The sequence below is a fragment of the Megascapheus bottae genome, chromosome 9, assembly GCF_031878675.1.
Source record: "Megascapheus bottae isolate mThoBot1 chromosome 9, mThoBot2.hap1, whole genome shotgun sequence".
Taxonomy (NCBI): domain Eukaryota; kingdom Metazoa; phylum Chordata; class Mammalia; order Rodentia; family Geomyidae; genus Megascapheus; species Megascapheus bottae.
This window is the reverse complement of record NC_143517.1, coordinates 58,240,079-58,257,817: the sequence shown is the minus strand read 5'-3', so window position 1 is coordinate 58,257,817 and position 17,739 is coordinate 58,240,079. Positions and strand designations below refer to the sequence as shown.

Below are 17,739 nucleotides of genomic sequence, written 5' to 3'. Positions count from 1 at the left end.
TGCACATTAAGAGAGCCTGGAGGCCAAACAGACAGGATACACCTGACCTTCAGCCTGCTATCACCTGAAAGTTGGCCTCAGACATGGAAATCAGCAAAGAGCTAGAAGGCAAACAAAAGAAAATTCACAAACACTCTGTGATTTCTCTGTCCACCTGTCTTTCTCACTTCCTTTCCTATCCCCTCCCCCACCTCTCTCGCTCTGTCTTTCAATTTTCCTCCTGGCAGGTAAAGCGGAACAGAGGGCAGAAAAACACCAATTATAATCATGCTATTAACCTGTAACCTATATTTATAGAGCTCTTACCATATGCCAGGAAGTCTGCTAAATTATTTCATTCATTTCCTTGTCAAATTCTCACACCAACACTGTCAGTTGGCACTGGATTTTTCTGATGAGAGAATTCAGGCTGAGAGATGCTTTGTTACCTGTTCAACATGTAGGAAGTGGTGGAGCTTGGATGTGAGCTGACAGCTGGCACTCTGCAAAGTCTCTGCTCTTCAAGCACTCCTTAGTCTCCCAAATCATGTGTGGAAAGGCTTTCAGGTCACCACACTCAGGCAGCAGAAGATGCTGGGTGTGCAATGTTGTCAGGACAACGTATGGTGTCCAGGAACCTGTCTGCATTCTATTTTTAAAGTTGTGGGTAGAAATTTTATTGCACTAACTTTACCAACACCCCTTGAAGATGTGTGGAGCTGCACAAGCTCCAGGCACTGACAGGTAGAGGAAGGTCCCACCATTCTGGTAATATTTCCATGTTTGATCCTATTCAGCTTCCATCACAAGGAAATATTACGTTTTCTATCAGCATAGGTTAGCTTTCCTGGTCTTAAACTTTATGTAAGTTGAAGCACATGTGTATTCTTTGTATCTGCCTCCATTTCCATTTTTCGGAGCCATCCATGGACCTTCTAGCATATATATCAGGAATGCTGCAACATGCAGTGCTTAGTTTTTTTCATTTTCATTTTGCTGAACTGAACCTATTGCATGGATGTATTACAAACTTTTTTTTTCTTGGTATCCAGGTTTGAACTTCAGGGCCTGGGTATTGGCTCTGAGCCTCTTTATGCTCAAGGCTAGCACTCTACTATTTGAGCCACAGGGTCACTTTTGGTCTTTTCTGGGTAGCTTATTGGAGATTAGAATCTCATGGACTATCCTGCCCAGACTGGCTTTGAACCTTGATCCTCAGATCTCAGCTTTCCGAGTAGCTAGGATCACAGTTATGAGCCACTGCTACCTGTCTCTCTCTGTGTTGTCCTATCAATAAGCAATACAATTGCTTCTCTAGTATATTGTAAATTCTTATCCAGCAGGACACGAATTCACCTGATCCTGGACTTTCTCCAGCACAAACTGCAATACATCTTGCCTCTTCTTTCCATCCAGTTGGTGAACATTTGGATGTGTCTTGATATAAACAGAGGCTTGGGATTCCATTTAGCAGCTTCATCGGACACCGGAATGCCAGTTCAGCATGGGAAGCTAATGCTGGTGAGTTGTGTATAAGTGGCTCCATGGAGAGATTATTTGGTTTCCTTTTTATTTCCCTCCCAAAGCAAGCGAGGGCCCTTGGCACTCACAGCATAGGATCCAGGTCTGAGTTTTCACGGAACTTTGTGAACTAGGGTGAGCAAAGAAGTGGTTGTGTTGCTCATCTGGGACATGAACACAATTTCACCAGACCGGACCCCTCCTACAGATGGGCCTTGGGGAAGGAGGTGTCAATCACAGAGGATTTAAAACCAGATCCTCAAGCCTTCTATTTCAGAGATGCTTCTCACAGTACAGTTTTGAGATTCTCCATACATATATTTGCACTCACATCAGTTCGGGAAACTCCACTTAGTAGATGGAGCTTTTGGTGCTGGCCGATATATATTAACTAGGGTGTCAAGGAATGTAAAAGTTTCCAGAAGGCCTATCCATTTTCTCTGAGTTCTATCCATTTTCTCTGATGGTACCCCTAGGTGCCCCATTCCTCAGGCAGGGAGGGAAACTATATAAATGAAATCAATGCACTTATGAATGAAATCAACACGTTTCCTTGTCTTTGGCACCTACTTAAGTTCACAGGAGGATAGCAACTACTGACAGAATGGTTGGTATGGAGTCAGCGTGCTAACTCACCTTCAGAGTCACCTTGATTGAAGCCCTCAACTCCCTTTTCTTCCTAGTTCTTTCTGACCATAGTTTCCAGGTAAGCATCCTCCTTGCCCTTGCAGCATAATTTTAGCATTAAGTCTGTCTCCTAAAACATTCCTACAAGTTTCCTGACATCACATTTTGTAGCTAGTATCTTCAAACACTCTTCAAATTACCTTAACCTGAGTGTCCTCTAGTTGTCTACTGAGAGCCTGGCTAATATATTACGCAATTTTACAGAGCCAGATGCCTCCAGAATATATTGGATAATGACCTCTTTCTTTTTAATTTTTCTTTATTATTTAAGAAAATTTTAGTGCAATAAATGGAAAATCTTGGGGGAGTCTATCCCTCTCATCTATTCATCAACTCCAGTGTTTCTCAACCCAGTTGTTTTTATGTTACCTCATTTCTAATTTTTTGTTGTCTTTACAAATTGCACAAAGGAGTTTCAGTTCAACTTGTAAGTTTCTGTGTACAAGGCATCTCGATCAGTATTGACCCAGTGACTTTAGAATTCTTGAATGTTATAAAGGCAGCACAACTGTCCTCCTTACATAATAAAAAGCAAAAATGAGAGACGAATGTGGAACTCACCCCGAAGCTACCTTTGGAGATGGCCAACTTAGGTCAAGGATGGAGTCTTAAAAATAGACCCTTGTGTGTGCTGGGATTTAAAACTTTGGATTATCTGTATTGCAACTATGGTGGATCAGAATTAGACTGAGTCTTTCTGTGGAGAAATTAGATACTCCACCATTTGGGATGGTCAACAATTTGTGTGATGAATTGTAGAAATGGCTTGGTCCATCCAACCTTGCTTAAGACTTGTTGTTTGGGGGTGGTTTAAATGATAAAATATCATAAGAAGGAAAACTTACAAACAACTATTATCTTGACAAATGGTCACAGATGGTGAGCTTATCTTGATTTCTTAATGAAAGAGGGATTATAAAATATTTAATTGTGGAAAAAATTATATTACGTGAAGTAAGCCAGAGCCCAAGAAATATAGGCTTCATGGTTTCCCTCATTTGTGGCAACTAGAATGGGCCTATAAATCTACTAATGAAAGGTAGAATGATTAATATATATATATTATAATATACATACATGTTATGCACACACACTGGGACCTGATAAATTATATAGGACTCTAAACATTCACACACTGAGGTCAAAGGAAGATATTCAAAGGAGTGGTTGAAAAAGGCTCAATATCTATGTGCAAATGATCATATAAAATAGATTTTATGAAATGAACTCCAAGAAAAGGAAACAAGACATTTTTAGGTGCCATTGTTGTTGTTTTTGTTTTCTTTTCTGTTTTTATTATTTGTTTGTATTTAGGAGGGTAAGGAAGGGTACAGAAAAAGAGGAACAAGGGTGAACAAATACAACAGTGGTGCTCACTAAACAGTATGTTGAAAATGAAGTGTACATTCCAGGAAAGAACAACTGAAGGGGAGACATGGCTCAGAAAGAAGTGTACTCGTAGCTGGGAATGGTGATTCACGCCTGTAATCCTAGCTACTCAGGAGGCTGAGATCTGAGAATCAGGCTCAAAGCCAGCCCAGGCACTAAAGAACATGAGACTCTTATCTCCACTTAACCACTAGAAAACCAGAAGTGGGACTGTGGCTCAAAGGGTAGGGAAGTAGCCTAGAGTTGAGAAATTCAGGGAGAGGGCCCAGGCCCAGAGTTTCAGCCCCATGACCAAAAAAAAAAAAAAGAAAAAATTGTACTCTACTCATTATCTGATTCATGTCACTGTAACCCATCTGTATATCAACTCTACAATAACAGTAAAAAATAAAGCTATGGGCCGGGAGTTTGGCCTAGTGGTTAAAGTGCTTGCCTAGCATGCACGAAGACCCGGGTTCGATTCCTCAGTACCACATATATAGAAAAAAGCCAGAAGTGGTGCTGAGGCTCAAGTGGTAGAGCTCTAGCCTTGAGAAAGTCCAAAGCCAGAAGTGGTGCTGAGGCTCAAGTGGTAGAGCTCTAGCCTTGAGAAAGTCCAAGGACAGTGCTCAGGCCCTGATCTCAAGCCCAGGACTGGCAAAAAAAAAAATAAAGCTATGATTTACAAAAGCTAACACCAAACAATATTTAACTGTGTTCATATACACTTAGTGTCATTTTATTTTCTCCCTTATCTTCTTTTGCAAAACTGGTTTCTGACCCAGTTGCCTTTTGCATTCAAAGTGTATGCTATTCCCTTCCTTTTCCCCCTATTACCATTTCCTGTAACTATGGTCAAGTATAAAAGCTTTGTGCTCATTCTCTTGGTAATCAATAGCTTCTACCATCACATATCCTCCAGAAGTTTCCAGTTATCCTAAGCCACACTATTGTTTTCCCACACATCTTTCCAAACACTGCCTTCTAGAGCCTAGGTAAGTTCCTATTTCTCCAAAGCCTTATTGTTGAAACATTTTCCTCTCAGAGAAATGCCAGCATCTTCCAGTCATCAACACGCTGCCTAACCTCCATTTGGAGACAGCAGGCAGAGCTCACCCAGCACAGGGAGGTGTGCGGTGTGAATGAGATCCTGTAGTCCTATTTATGGGACTATTCAGGAGGCCATGCTGAACAGCCTTCCCACAGGCCTGAAATGAAGTCTTCTCTGTTATTCTACAGTCGCCTTTGGTGCATAGGCCCAGGAGAAAGCCAGTCCAAACAGATATTTGACAGTATGAGGTTATTGCCATGTAATATGTTTATTTAGTGGGAAGCATTATTCCCCAATTTTATTGATAAGAAAACTGTTGAAAGATAATAAATAATGTGACAGGTTGTGGTTCCTCCGCGTGTGATCTCCTTCAATAAGTGCACATTTTCACTTCTAGTTAGATATAAAGGGATGGGAAGCATGCAACTATATCTTTGGTTTCATTGTCTGCCCCATCAGATTTTTGTTCCTTGCTTTCTCTGCCAGCTGGTTAAGTGCCTATTTTTTTTTCTCCACATCAGTTTTATAATGTGTAGATTTCTGACCGAAGAACTGTCTAGCTCTATGAATTCTGTCTTGCTAGCTTAAGAGGGATAAACGCTGCTCACATGTCATGCCCTTCAACTTTGTGACGAAGGAAATCCCTGATAGAATTGTCTATGGCTAGTTTGAGTCATCCGGTCAGAACTAACTTTTGAAGTCACCTGAAGTTCATAAAATTCAGATAAGGCTGGTTTGAAGAGATGGGGAAATCAGAGATAACATACTTTTCTCCTCAGTAAAGAAAGGAAAGCATTTTCTTTACAACTTCCTGCTCTCGCATGGCCTTGTCATTATCTATTAAACACCTTATGTCTGCTGGGCTGAATGCTGGAACACAGAGATAAAAATGACCATTCATGTCTCCAAGGAACTTATTAGTAGTCTGGTAAGGACACAAATAACTGATTGCTATACAATGTGACTGACATTGTAATTGGTGGGCAGAAATTATTGTCTGAGCAACAGAGGAAGCAGGAAGAAATGGGAAGGGAGTGGGTTTCTCCAGTATCCTCTGACCACCAGTGCGGTGCCCTTTGAATTGTAGGTAATCCCAAGTACGGTTCCAACGGCTGGACAGACAGTAGAATTGGTGAGGAGGTAAACATTCTTTCCTGAGACCCTCGGCTAGGAGTTAACAGCTCTTATTCAAGATGGATCTGTCAGGCTGAAGAACCTTGGTTCTTTTCACCCAGCTTGGCTGGGAAGGCTGGGCTTGCCCCTGTTTACAGGAAGCCTGTGAGCTGAAGGCTAAGGTGGGATGGGCCAATCTGAAAACGGTAAAGGATCTGCCGTAGGAGCAAATCAAGGCCCTAAGAAGTCAAAGAGGTCTGGAGGAAGTTTGAAAAAGAAACAGCAGTTCTCTGGCCCTGGAGAGATGGTATGAGAGGAAGGATGAATGAAAGGACCAATATTTCTGGAATGGAAGGATATCATGTATGCGGATAGCCCAGAAAGGGAGAGAGAGGAAGTACTATACTGAGGAGAACATCCCAGAAGTAAGCTCATAGACTGTAGCTTTGATTCTGAAACTACCATTTAGACAGCTGTGAACTTGGAAGTCTCGTCTTCTTTATTCATGACTCAATGGCTGCCCAGACACGTGGCTTTAAATCACATTCCATGAATGGAAGGATCTTGGTGCCATGGAGGCAGTGGGTAGCCCTTAGCTTCCGATGTGGTGATGTGCCACTGGCAGTAGGAGTATTTTTCCCTCAGCTGGAAACCCACGAGAAAGGTGTGAAATGGCTCATTTATTACTATTATTATTATTATTATTATTATTATTATTATTCATTTGCCTATACTGGGGTTTGAACTCAAGGACACCTGCTTTCTTGGCCTGTTTCTACCAAATCAGCAATACCTCCAGTTTTGTTTTCTGCTTGCTATTTTGGAAATGGAGTCTTGCAGATTTTTCTGTCCAGGCTGACTCTGAACTTGGATCTTCCAGATTATCGTCGTCTGATTATCTAGGGTTGCAAGCATAAGCCACTCAGATTCAGAAGAAAATAGGTTTTGTGTCCTATCTTTTGTGTTTTTTTTTGTTTCAGAACTTTTCTTCTCTTTCTTTTTCATATATTTTTATTGTGATAAATAGAAGGGTTACATTATATTCACCAGATAGAAGGCACATTACTTCACAAACATTGATACCCTTTCTCATGTCATGGTCTCCATTTCCCTCCACCCCCCACCACTCATCTTGTTTTCCCCCCTTCCCTATCCTGTTTCAAATAACTAAATAAGCATATATAAAATATATCAGATAACAAGGTAACATACTGTAACAATATGAGATAACCAAAGGACAGCAAATCACTCATTACATGGCTTCTTCTCTTTTATTATCCAGGCCAGTTGTAGTCTGGGCTGAGCAGTCTTGGAGGAAAGGGGACATTAGAGGTGTCCTACTGATCCTGATATGGTGCTTGCAATGGAGAGACAGTGTGCCTCCTCTTGCCCTGTAAGGGAAGAATGAGTAGCCTTGGTTCACAGATAAGGAAACAGATTCACGACACATTTGAGATTATTTCAAGAGCAAGTGCCAAAGCCTGTGTTGTTCTCACCAACTCTGTTGCTGAATGAAACACTCCTTGGAGTTCCTGGGAATGACATTCAAAAAGCTGTCAGTTAAGTTCAAGCCAGGGTCGAGGTGAGTCTTGGCAGAGATTTTGCTGTGGCTTTTTGCAACTGAGCCTCAGAACCCTCCTCCTTACAGAGCCAGGTGAGATCCGCCTGGGCTGGAACTAGCTACCAACTGCCAGTGAGAAAGTTTCTCTTCTTGGCTCTAGTTGGCAGCAAAAGAGCAAGTCAGGAATGAGGAACCAGGAAGTCAGGGGGAGAAGATTTTGCTAATTTGGACCGTTTCCTGGAATACTATAGTCAAATAAGGCAAACCCTGATAAAGTGTTCAGGGTTCAGGGAGTGTGTGTGTGTGTGTGTGTGTGTGTGTGTGTGTGTGTGTGTGTGTATGAAGGTTTAAAGCAAGTCTTACACAATCACATCAGACTCAAGACTTATGTAAGAAACACTTTAGTTTTACAAGATTCCCCTTGTGGACTCTGAATACCATTTTTGAAGGGGAGATGTCTGCAGGTAGTATACCTGTCTGGCAGGGATGCTCTTTGGCAAGATTCATCAGCAACATCTGGGCTGATGTTGCCCCTACCCCTCTGCCAGATGAGAGAAAGGGGAAGCTAACCACCTTCCAGATATCTTGGGAGTGGCATGAAAAAAGCCACAGCTGTACAGACTGAGCCCTGGCAAGCGCTCGGGAGCACAAATTATTTATGTCAGCCATCCCTGTCAACGCCACATCTGGGGATAAAGGATCAAACCCGGACAAATTAAATTAAGGCTCATCACATAGAGGAAATTGAGATGCTAGACGAGGCAATTTGTAATGGTTAGAAAAATGCTTTTCTAAGCTCTGTCTCCAGCATTGGCTTCTTGGCATGTCCCTGAGGAAGCTTTCACTAGAGATACCCCAGAGAGATGACACCTCTTAGAGGTTCAGGGACCACATAAAGATTGGTGATGGATGTTTTCCTCAGGGGCCATTATGGCTCTTGAGTCCAATCATTTTCCTATTCATATCATATTAAGGGATTAATAAGAACTGAAATGGTGCTGCTGGTAGTTTGGAAAGCTGACACAAACTCAAGGGCTCTTTAGAAAACCTAATATCCCTGGGAAAATAAATGATATAAAACTATAAACAAAACAAGAGCTCACCGATTCATTGATAAAGCAAAACTGTAGCCTGCTGGGAAAGAGAGCTCATTTTGGGTAGTGACACTTATACATTTTTCTTTTTTTTTGGCTGGTGGAAGGGGGGGGGAAGGTTGGGAACCAGAAGGGAGGGAATGTCTTCTTGCTGGAGCTTGTTGAGAGAACCTATGTAGGGCACGCCAAGCCCTTCCCTCATTAACTATTTGACTCTTCCTACAGGCCTGAACATATTACCTGGGCAGTTGCGAAATGACAACAGTTGAAGGACAAAGAACACATTGTTAAATTGCAGAGTTGCACAGTTATTGCCTAGAGCGCCAGGTTAAAGGAAACTGAACTATGGGCTTGGCTGGCACTCTCCACACATACAGCTCAGGCTAAGGCCTAAATCCTGAGAAACTTGCTGGGTTTCTGCCCTTTGATTCAGAGAAAGCAGCTTTCCAGCTGAGGCAGACTCCCTCCCCCACAGAAAATAAAATAAAAGTCAATAGCACATAAAAATTCTTTGTACTTTTCTCAGAGCCTTTCATCTGGTGAGCTCAAAGGACGATGAGGGTATTAACTCTGCCTACATCCCTTAGTGGTAGGAGTTTGTTCATCTTTTCATTTTATGGATGGGACCCAAGATATGGAGAGGTTAAGCAGTTTGTCCAGTGTCACTCAATTGGTGAAAGGTGGAGCTTGAGTTTTCTAACTCTTAGTCTAGTGCCTTCTGCAGGCTGAAGCCAGTATTGCAGCTGGTTAAACACACACACAGACACACACACACACACACACACACACACACACACACACACACGCGCGCGCACACGAGGAGGACAAGGCTGGGGAAGTTGGTGCCATTTTGGAGGGGCTAAGAGGTAGAACTCTTGATTTTCAGTGTGGAAGGGCTTCTTGACCTCTCTTCTCTGTGTCTGCTTCAGCTTAGCACTAGTACATTAGAGAGCCTAGAAATTTAATTGATGTTAATGCTTGATAATGACTTGATAGTCTCACAGTAGCTTCCTTGTCATCTGCCTTTGGTTTCAATTTTTCAGCATTCAGCTCAAGACCCAGAACATCTAGAAAACTCTATTTGATTAATGTGTATGACTCTAGTCTCTGTCATGTAAACTTCACACATGGCCCTGAGAGCAGGCATATTTTCTACTTCACATCTTTCCTGTCCTTCTCCTTTTCAATCCAACCCCCACAGGCTATCTTCCCACAGTTCCTTTTATCTAATTGCCATCGGCCGGAACCATTTGGCTACCACATATGGTTAACTGGTTCCCTTTCCCCACCAATACCATTTATGTGACTTGAATCATGCAACCCTAAACCAACCTTGACTTACACATCTGAGCCCCTTATTAACAAAGCCAGAAGTGAAGTAATTTTGTCATGGGCTTCCCTACTAGTGAGTTCTTAGGAGATGTCCTGCAAGCTGCAGCTCTGAGCTGATTGTGTTGAACACACCATCCATCTCCCCACATTGTGTTCTTTTCCACGGGGACTAGAAAGGTGGCTGATTACTTAATACACTGTGGTTTGGTTGAAAGGAAATGAATCAGAATCCATCTTCTGCAACTACCGGGGATGAACCCTAAATTTGATTGCATCAGCTTCCTATGCTTCTACGTGTAGATGAATATAGGTGTTCTATGCATCCACAAATTCTTTCGTCTGGACAAGTGTATCTTTCAAGTCCCATAGGATGGTGATATGATGGGAGCATACGGAGGTAGAAATTTATTTGTCACTTGGGAAACTTTTCCTCAGCCATGACTTCTCCAATCAGGTCCAAACACAATCTCCAAATTCCTCTCCAGATTAGAATTTCTGGGAACAGTCATGACTGATGGCTGAAAACAAAAGAATTTCAATATGCAAAGGCTGCTTAAGTCCTTTGTTAAGTTGAACATATACACAAAAAATGTACTTAGTTGGAAGTGGTGCTGTGGCTCAAGGGGTAGGGCTGTATATACTCTATAGACATAATGTTTTATTATGTATATTAACATGTATCTATGACATACAAACCCTCAGCTTAATTTTAATTATGTTTTAATTATGTTTTAATTATGTGCCAGTGATTTTATATAGAGATTCCCTTCTTGAGTACTTGTTAGACATGACATTTGAAATATGATGTAAAAATCAATGTTAATAAATTGTTTAATAAGAATTCTTTAATTCTTTTTAAGTAAAAAGACAAAAAATGCATTTACTACACCTACAGAATACCACCTTAATTACCTTCAGTGTGCTCAAAATGCTCACATTAGCCTTATAGTGGGGCAAAATGAGCTGATATAAAATCTGTTTTATAAATAAAGTGTGAAATATCATATAAGTTTTGAAAGTGAGAAGCAGATCAGTTGTATGGAAAAACATTTATGCCATTGTTATGCAGAAAGAAAACCCTTGTACGTGAATATCTTAAAATGCAGATCATCTGTATGAAAGCTTGTGCTCATTGCAAACTTATTTCCATGATAATTCAAGAAATGGGCAAACATGCTGTTGAGTGTCTCTACTTAATGAGGTTTCTGAGGGATAGAACTTGGCTATGATTAACATTGTTTCTAAGATCGCCTGGAAATCTACATATAGAACAGCCACCAAGGTAAAACAACTTGCTGAAGCGTGTGTTGCAGATGGATATAATCTAGATTGGGAAATCACATGACCAATATCTCAGCTGCAAAGACAGCTGGGAGATGAAACTCAGTTCAGTGCCTGGGAAGAAAGGAAGAGAGGAGAGAATCTGAGGTTGGATCACTGATACTATCTCAATGTAATGTCTGAGGTAGGAACCCTTTTCTCTTTCACTCATTCACTCGATCATCTAATCATTTACAAGTAATTTATGTATCCTACATTAAGCATAATAGTTAGTAGACAGAGGCAAAGGCAAAGGGAGCTCACAGAGAAACTCAGAAAAATATAGAAAAAGCGATAATTCAAATCAATGTATCATCATAACTGAAATTGCTATTTTATGTGTGTGTGTGTGTGTGTGTGTGTGTGTGTGTGTGTGTGTGTGTTAATCTTGAGGTTTGAACTCAGGGCCTAGGTGCTATCCCTGAGCATTTTTGCTCTAAAATTGAAGCCAGAGCTCTCCCTCTGGCTTTTAATTTTTATGTTTAAATAGTTATAGAAAGGAGTCGCCATTCAATAAAGTAGTATACAAATACAGTGAACGTTGATTAGTGTCATCCCCCGGCCATTTTTTGGTAGTTGATTGGAGATGAGAGTTTCATGGTCCTTCCTGCTTTGAACCCGGATCCTCAGATCTCAGCCTTCTGAGTTCCTAGGATTATAGACATCACCCACCAGTACCTGGCTGCAAGTGCTGGTTTTGAACAAAACATATATACTACTATGCAAGTTTATGACAGTAGGTCCAGACTTCACCTGTGTAGATCAGCGGCAATCTCTTTGATGATGTGTTTCCTAAACCAAGATTTGAAGGGGGAATAATGTTCCACCAGTTAGTGGAAGTCGGAGCTGGGAAATGATGTCGAATCCACAGATTTATGCATTGGGAAGGAGAACAAAAATGCCACAAATATATGACTTCATTTAGAGTAGCAATTGATAGGTCTTGGATGAATCTAACTGCCAGTTTTCACTTAGTAGCCAGGACAGTGACTGGTGGCAAAGCCCTCCACGTATGGACAACCAGAGTGGGTTTGAAGTAGACAAGCAAGTTAACCTTCTACCTGGATCTAGTGTCAAGCACTGCTCTTTGAGCAGTAAGAAGCTTTTGGTCTGGCTCTAGTGATGATATTCAGATGCGGATGGTCAGAATCTCTGACATTCTAACAGCTAATTAATCTCATCCCTTCCTGACACCCTTCAATCTTGTGCATGGGGTTTCATCATGATTATGCTTGCCTTGGTGGTGCCAGTATTCACAATAGTGTGCTATGCTGTGCTGTAGCGTGTCAGGAAATACCCTACAATAACAGGGTGCAGGAAGTCTGGCACGATGTAAGGAGAAACAAGCATGAGAAAGAGAGAGAGGTGAGCAAAGTCATTTATTTGTAAGATAATGAGCAGGTTGGACATTTTCCTTTTGAAAGCTCCTGTTTTCCCAGGACTAACACCCTGCAGGTAGCAGAGCTCCATGCACTGTTTACAGTGAGGTGTGAACCCATCGTGACTATAATTTGATATATAGATTTTAAAGGTTTGTCCTGCCAAGAAAGATATTAATGAGGGATTGCACCATATATCCTCCCATTGCTTATGAAGAAATACCAAGTTCATAGGAGATTTCATGGGGTTTGAGACAGAGGCTGGGGAAGAATTACCCACATGAGTTGTTTGTCTGGTCCAAATGACAGAATGACCAGCCTGCCTTTGCTATAGACAGATTTCGGTCAGTGGGATGTAACAATTCACTGAACTTCTCCTGGCCATAATTTCTCCAGCTATAAACCAGGAGTGTGTTTGTAGGGGAGTCTTTTGAACTCTGCCGAGGAGGAGGCTCTTTCTAGAGCTGAGTGGGGGGGCAGTGAGGCTGGAGCTGGAGGTGACTGTGGCTTTGGCGGCCTCAGCATTTAGTCTCCTGTACCCATTGTGGTGGTAGTTTCCATACTGTGAGGCTCTTTCTTTCTTGGATGCTACTTGCTAGATCAGCTCTTACTCTCGGTCCAGTTTGGCTTACTTGCAGTTGGTTCAAATTCGTTCTAATCATTGAATGGGTGAAAGGACAGGTCTTAATGACTATCCTTTTGGTAGTCACATATTCAACTGTATAATTAATAGAATTTGAAATAATTCACATTCATACCAGGGAAAATTTCTTCCCATGGCAGGACAGCCATTCCTTCAGACACATTGTGCTCAATGGTGTCAGTTATGAAGCTTTTCCAATATCATTGGTTTTTGAGCTATGTGATATCATCAGAAGTTACCCATGCCTGGGTCAGGGCAGGGCTCCAGCAAAGAGCTCTGGACACATGAACGCTGTCCCTAGGGTCACAGTGCTCTTCTTTACATAGAGCTGGTGAATGCTGAGTTTTTCTGTGAGCATTTCAAGTGGTAAGATAAGAAAGAAAGGGAGTCACCTTTGCTGGTATGTGGACTACTCTGGGCTGGCTTCTTGAAGGAGTCATGAACAATGAGCAAAGAGAGGGGGAGCAGATTTCAAAAATGTACTCCTTTAGAAGATGGTGGGGCCAAGTGTCCATCAACGAATCTACACATCCCATGTGCCATGCAATCAGTTAGACATGGAAGAGAAGAAAATGTTTTCCTGCCCTGGAAGTCACACAACTTCTACCTTAGAAAGGAAATAAACAATGATTCTCCAGTATGATACCAGGCATGGTCATCTGGCTGAAAAAGTGTCTGGCGAGCACAGTGAGGTGGAGAAATACCTGGGAGTTGTTTCTATACTTACTTGGTGCAAGGCTCCACAAAGGAGATCACGAATGCTGGCCTTAAAGGGAGGATGAATGGCATGGAGGAGAGACAGAGGTTGTCTGGGCATGTCAATGTCAAACATGGGAAGTGTTTAGGTGCAAGGAATTCAGCTTGACTGGGTGTCCAGAATGGTAGTTGGCACCTGGTAATTGCCTCAGGATTTTTTTTTTCCTTAATGAATGCAAAGATAAAGGCATGACATCCTTGGTGAAGGAGGTAAAAGGGGGCAGATTATGAAGGTTCTGGAATGTATCATCTTTTTCCAGAGGAAACAAGGAATCCATCACACTTTCCTTGAACCAGAAAAAAAAAGATGCAGTCAGATGGAGAGATTAGAGAAGCACTCCCTGCCGCTGTGAGTATGCCACGCTGTCGCAGTGGTCTAGGGTGAGGCATAGGAGACTAGGCAGAGAGGGGGACTTCATGGGGATGGGATCAAGAGGAAGCAGGGAAAACAAAGGGCAAGGGAGAGTGGAAGCCACACGCAGTGTTTGATCTTATTAGGCCCTGGTTGTAGGGCGTGGCCTGCATTGGACCCAGTGTCTTCTTAGGTGCTCATGGAAAATGAAAGGTAGATGAGCTTCTATCCTGTCATATGTCAGCTCTTAATGGCTCCAGCAGGAAGCCTTCATTGGAGATAAAGGTTTAGAAAAGAGGCACTGTCAGTATTTAGAAAATACCAGAGGTTTTGTGTGTGTGTGTGTGTGTGTGTGTGTGTGTGTGTGTGTGTGTGTGTACGCACACATATACATGCGCATACTTAAAGTTAGAAAACCTAAGAAATCTCTTTTGGCAGAAGTGGAGGGCAAAGAGTCTTGGGGAATAAAGTTCCTTTTAGTATAACTGGCTCAGTGCTGGAGTTCATTCATAGGAAAGGCAAGCTCTGGGAGTGTGGGGGTGGAGAACAGGGGTCCCCGTCTCATGAATCTACTCTATCCAGCTCGCTGGGTTTATGGTAGGGGAAAGGCAACAGCTGGGGTTGTGGGGAGATTTGTGGGGTCTCAGAAGCATCCTCAAGAATCTTGAATGCACAGATCGGTTTTTTTTTTACTGTCCCCATGTGTTCTTTTCAAACTGGCAGCTACAAGCTGCATAAGGAAACTGGAGCTTCCGTGAAACTTGCCTCATTGGCTGAAGCATTGACTTTATTTATGCAATTAATTTTCTATTTAGTGAATAATGGTTGCCTTACATTCTGTCCCATGAAATGTCCAGGCATTGAAATGAAATTCTGCTCTGGGGTATGCATGTCTGGTTGTTGTTGACAGTGTCTGTGCCATCATACTTTGAACTCAGCCCTTTTCCGAGGCATCCAGCTTTCATGAGGGCATTTCCCCCATCTTCTCTCTACTGCAGAGCTTGTTGGAACAATCTCTTCCATGTTCGCTCCTGTAACACCTGGGGTATATCTTCAAGCAATCAGGTGCTGCCAGAGAGGCTTTTCTAGAGGGAATGGAAGGTGGACTTGGGGCTAGCAACGTGGTTTTGTCACTTAGGAGCACGTCATCCTGGGAAATCACTTCACTCTGTGATATGGGAATAGGAAGTGATTTCCTCCATTGATAATGCTGTGATGATTAAACACGAGGTATGTGAGGAATAAAAATGTGGGGAAGGTTTAAGACAGTTCCTGGAACAGAGTGAACCCTTGGTAAACACCGGGTATTGCCAAGTTTAAAATAATTACAAGTGCTTCAGAAAATGGGGGCTGGGATTTTTCATGACGGGATTCTTGGAAGAAGAGAAACTTCCCTCAGATGTTGAAGGATCAGAAGTCTCCGCTGGGCTGAGAGCTCTTCCTGGCTGGGCCTGCTACTTTAAAGGCTTTGTCTGGACCACAGTCTCAGGGCTGAGCTGTCAGGTGTGGCCTGTCCTCTCTGGGAGATGACTCTGCATTCCAGGATATGCAATACAGGCTTCTTCCAGCTGGAGGGCTGGAGTTTCCCGTTTCCTTCTGCCTCACCGCTTTCTTCTCTCATGTTGTATCCATTGCCAATAGATAGCTTCCTACCTTTTCTTTGTGGATACAAACAATAAACTGAGACCTTTAAAATATATGCATTGTCATCGTCATTTCTTCTCTTCCAGCTTTCTGACTTCCCTCTCTCCCTCCCATCCTTCCTCTTCTAGTGAGCTTTTTAAATCCAGTGAGACATACTTGGCTTTGAATTTCCACTCCGCTACTTAGAAATCATGAACAGATTTCTTTTTTGGAATCTGAAGACATTAGACTCTCTTTTTGTAAAATGAGAAAAGTACTTACCTCATAGAGATTTCTGAAAGATTAAACTTAATAATAGGCAACAAGGTATAAATCAGCATTCTGGGCCCAAATCAAAAGCTCCCATAGTGATTAATTAACTAATATTTCTTGAAAATTTATAAATGTCTCTATACACACACATTTAAATAGAAATGCATATATACATACACACAGATAGATTTAGATAGGTAGAGGAGAAGTAAGAACTGAGGCCTTCTAAGTATCCCAGGAAAGAAGCTCCCTGGGGTGAGAATCCTTGCTTGCTCACACTATGCCCTTCCTCACGAGTGCCACGTCACTGATCTGTGTCCTCAATACTGCTCAGCCTCCTTCAGCTTTGAATCATCGTCTAAGTTTGCATGGTGGAGAACCCAGGACAACTCTTGCACATAACAGCAATTCCACAAAACCTCCCCCATTTTGTGAATAAAGGTGGCCAAAAGTAGGAATCAAATTGCAGAATATTCTATGTGTTATATTGCATCGATTAAAAGGTCTGGGGAAAAAAACTTCCTTCTCCCACATTTGCTAATAGAACTCCAAGCTGCTCTACCTTGCAAAGGTATTGTGATGGACCAGTTGAGAGAATGAGCAAGGAAATTTTAGCCAAGAACACCCTGGGATCATCTCAGAATCCACAATGGACAATAGCCCATTTTATGTCATTTATTTTTATGGTCACATTATACATTTTTATGTGGAAGAAGATACGATGCCTTTTTGCATGAAGTATATTGCTGTCTGTCTCCTTGTCGTCTGCAAAGCCCCCCACCCCACTCAACGCATTGCTTCAAGATACTAGTGAATGAATGAATGGGTAAATGGAGAGGATAGCCAGCTGGAGGAAAAGGAACTAGATTGAAAAGAACCACTGAACTTTAAAAAACTTCTCTATGTGTCAAAAACAGTAACTGGGGTTGACTATGATAAAAGTACAGGGCAGGTATGTATGGACATATCACTACAAAGCCCTTCACAGTGCCCAACTAACCTGTGCTTAAGAAAATAAAGCTAATATTTGAAACAAAAGAAAAAGGACATCTTGGTAGGTTAATTATTCTCTCCTTTTTTCAAATGAAGAAATGAAAACTTAGAGAAGGCGAATCCCTAGGTCCAACGCACATAATAAGATCTGCTGCTTTGAACCAACACAATGCATAGTAAATCTCTTGTTTGACGTTCACCATGTGGTAAAAGAAAGAAAACATAAAATGTCAACATTGCAATTTTGTCTAAAATGGACTGGCTCTCAGGGGGTTACACAGTGTGATAGAGATATTTACATCCTCCTTAGGGCTTTTCCTCTACTCCTTTATTTGTGCTTTGGGAAGTGACAAAGCTTGTCTTCTCTCCTGGAGGCTGTGTGATTGCATTAGGGCAATGGTTATAAAAATACTTTGAAGTTTGGAAGTGCTTATTAATATCAGGGTTCATGACTCTGTTTCCAAATAGGATATCCTTGCTTTTTTTTTTAAGCCCGTTTTCTGGGATGAACCCCAAAAGTTCCCCCAGAGGGAATGGCAGGGGGAGCATTAGCGTTAGATGCCTAACTTGGTGCATATGGTTTTACAGTGATTCTGTAAGCGAGGAGGAGAGCAAACTATCCCTTCCCTTTAGCATTCAAGTGTGGGAATAGTTAGAGTTTGCTCCTTAATGAATATAACATTTAGGAATGTTG

General features: G+C 41.9%; 1 long non-coding RNA gene across 1 annotated transcript in view; it reads left to right on the top strand.

Moving 5' to 3' along the window:
- Positions 1 to 8,665, top strand: part of LOC150059237 (uncharacterized) — a 28,084-nt gene extending 19,419 nt beyond the window's left edge. Inside the window, exons 2-4 of the long non-coding RNA XR_016536613.1 lie at positions 1,396 to 1,500; positions 2,076 to 2,206; positions 8,600 to 8,665. This is a non-coding gene — a long non-coding RNA (uncharacterized LOC150059237). The remainder of the gene's footprint in view (positions 1 to 1,395; positions 1,501 to 2,075; positions 2,207 to 8,599) is intronic.
- The last annotated feature ends 9,074 nt before the right edge of the window (positions 8,666 to 17,739 follow it).